The sequence below is a fragment of the Mandrillus leucophaeus genome, unplaced genomic scaffold, assembly GCF_000951045.1.
Source record: "Mandrillus leucophaeus isolate KB7577 unplaced genomic scaffold, Mleu.le_1.0 Scaffold484, whole genome shotgun sequence".
In the NCBI taxonomy this organism is placed as follows: Eukaryota; Metazoa; Chordata; class Mammalia; order Primates; family Cercopithecidae; genus Mandrillus; species Mandrillus leucophaeus.
Window position 1 is genome coordinate 608,168 of NW_012105187.1, and position 2,430 is coordinate 610,597.

Below are 2,430 nucleotides of genomic sequence, written 5' to 3' on the forward strand. Positions count from 1 at the left end.
TCTCCCCTCCCCTCCTCTCCTCTCCCCTCCCCTCTTCTCTTCTCTTTCTTGAGACAGAGCCTCACCCAGGCTGGAGTGCAGTGGTACAATTTCGCTCATTGTAACTTCCGCCTCCTGGATTCAGGTAATTCTACTGTCTCAGCTTCCCGAGTAGCTGGGATTACAAGCATGCGACACAACGCCGGGATGATTTTTTTTTTTTTCTTTGAGACAGAGTCTTCCTCTGTCGCTCAGGCTGGAGTGCAGTGGCGTGATCTTGGCTCACTGCAACCTCCGCCCTCCCCAGTTCAAGCGATTGTCCTGCCTCAGCTGCCTGAGTAGCTGGGATTACAGGCGCGCGCCACCACACCTAACTAATTTTTGTATTTTTTAGTAGAGTTGGGGTTTCACCACGTCGGCTAGGCTGGTCTGGAACTCCTGACCTCAAGTGATCCACCTGCCTCAGCCTTCCAAAGTGTTGGGATTACAGGCGTGAGCCAACGACCCCGGCCGGCCCGGCTAATTTTTGTAATTTTAGTAGAGTCAGGGTTTCACTATGTTGGCTGGGCTGGTCTTGAACTCAAGCAATCCTCCGCCTTGGCTTCCCAAAGTGCTGGAATTACAGGCGTGAGCCACCGCGCCCGGCTGATAATGAAATTTCTAAGCACTTAAGAACATGCATTCAAAAGGCTCTGGAGTTTTTTGAAAAACATGGTAACCTGCAGTAAAAGAAAATTTTACACACTTTCACTTTTTTTTTCTTTAAATACTAAGTCTATTTAGTAGACTGGCATCTCCAGGTGGCTAAAATAATTCGTTGATATCATCAAACATCTAATTAGTGTTCAAATTTCTCAAATTGTCTTAAAAATTCTGTTTTAACCATTGATTTGTTTGAATCAAGATCCAAATAACGGAGCAGAATTTTTATCACCAAGCCCACTGGCTGGTTACACTTTACCTCTTTTCAAAACAGATGTTTGTCACTGTAACACATTTCTATAAGCAAGAGAATTGAGGGATTAATTCAAGGTCTCTATATGTGCTTTACAAATATCAGATAGGCTCTGGTAATTAAATTACGGAAAATTCGCATAAGTAATATCTTGACGTTAATCTTGGACATTAGGACTCAAAAGGCAGCAATGACAAAGAAACCCATTTATGTTGATTTCACAGCCTTTGGGGGTCTCCTTGCCTTTATTTTGATTGTTGGAAACAGACCCACTCTTTGGCCACTATATAACAAAGTACTAAAAATGTATAATAACGCAAATTCATTAACATGTTTATTAAAATACAGACACGTTTATTACAAATCTGTAGCTTTATTTACAACTAACATCCTTATTTTTGTTCTATATGCCCACGTTTGTTCTCAAGTACAACGAAGGACTGAGAGAGCACATAATCCCCTCTAGGTGTAAATGAACGTATTTATTTTGCTTCAACTCATGTATGAAAGGATTAAAAAATTATTATAGCCCCCACAACTTAGTTCTCCCAAAGAGAAGGTGCCAAGAATGAGGCACCTTTAGCCATCCATAATCTCCACCCATCTCATCAAATAAACGGAACAGTGATGAACATACTTGCTAAGTAAGCTCAGTCGTGTAATACGTCCCTAGATTCCCCTCCCTTCTTCATCCGACCAGAACATTATCCTTAAGGTTTTCCTAACTAGCAGTCTGCGTCTAACACTGACCCTAACTATCCAGAGTCACCTAACATATGCTTATTTCCTTGTTTCAGATTCACATTATCCCTATCTTAATGGGACAACTAGGTCCGAAACTATGCATGTGGTTTTTTTTTTGTTGTTCTGTTTTTGCCGTGTACTTATTATCCACACCTTATCATCAAGTTCCTCAAAAGCTAGAACAAAACAAATCCGTGTCATCATCCACTATGTGCATCCTTCCTCTCTGCTTGGGGACGCCAAGGGTTTCAAGCTGCTGCCTCCTTGCCCTGGTCTCTGCTTGCCGTATCAGACCTGGGTAAGCGCCCAGGTTCTGCTCAGGGACTAAAACTCATGATCTTCTGGCTCAGTTTCTGTGAACTGAGTCATTCTGGCACTGAGAATATTCCGTGACTCAGCAGGCCCGAAAAGGAGGATGTCAGAATCCACATAATTTCGAGTCTTTTAAAGGCAAGCCGAGGAACACAAACAACACAGCGGAAGAATTTCGCAGTGGGTCGTGCGTACCCAAGGGAAAAATGTCATTCCATTCCCAGCCTTTTCACTTCCTTCCTTGCCCCGGTAAAACGACTGGTTACACTTTAATTCAGCGGCAGGAAATCGCTTCACAAAACTCATCTGGCTGCTGCGGTCCCTTCTGATTCTCCAGGGACAGTGTCGGCCCCATGGACGCCCCGGACTTCTGTTCGGGTGGGGCTGGCGCGGGACCCCGGGCAGCAGCGGGCGCTCCCGGGTGGGACCGACACCTGGCT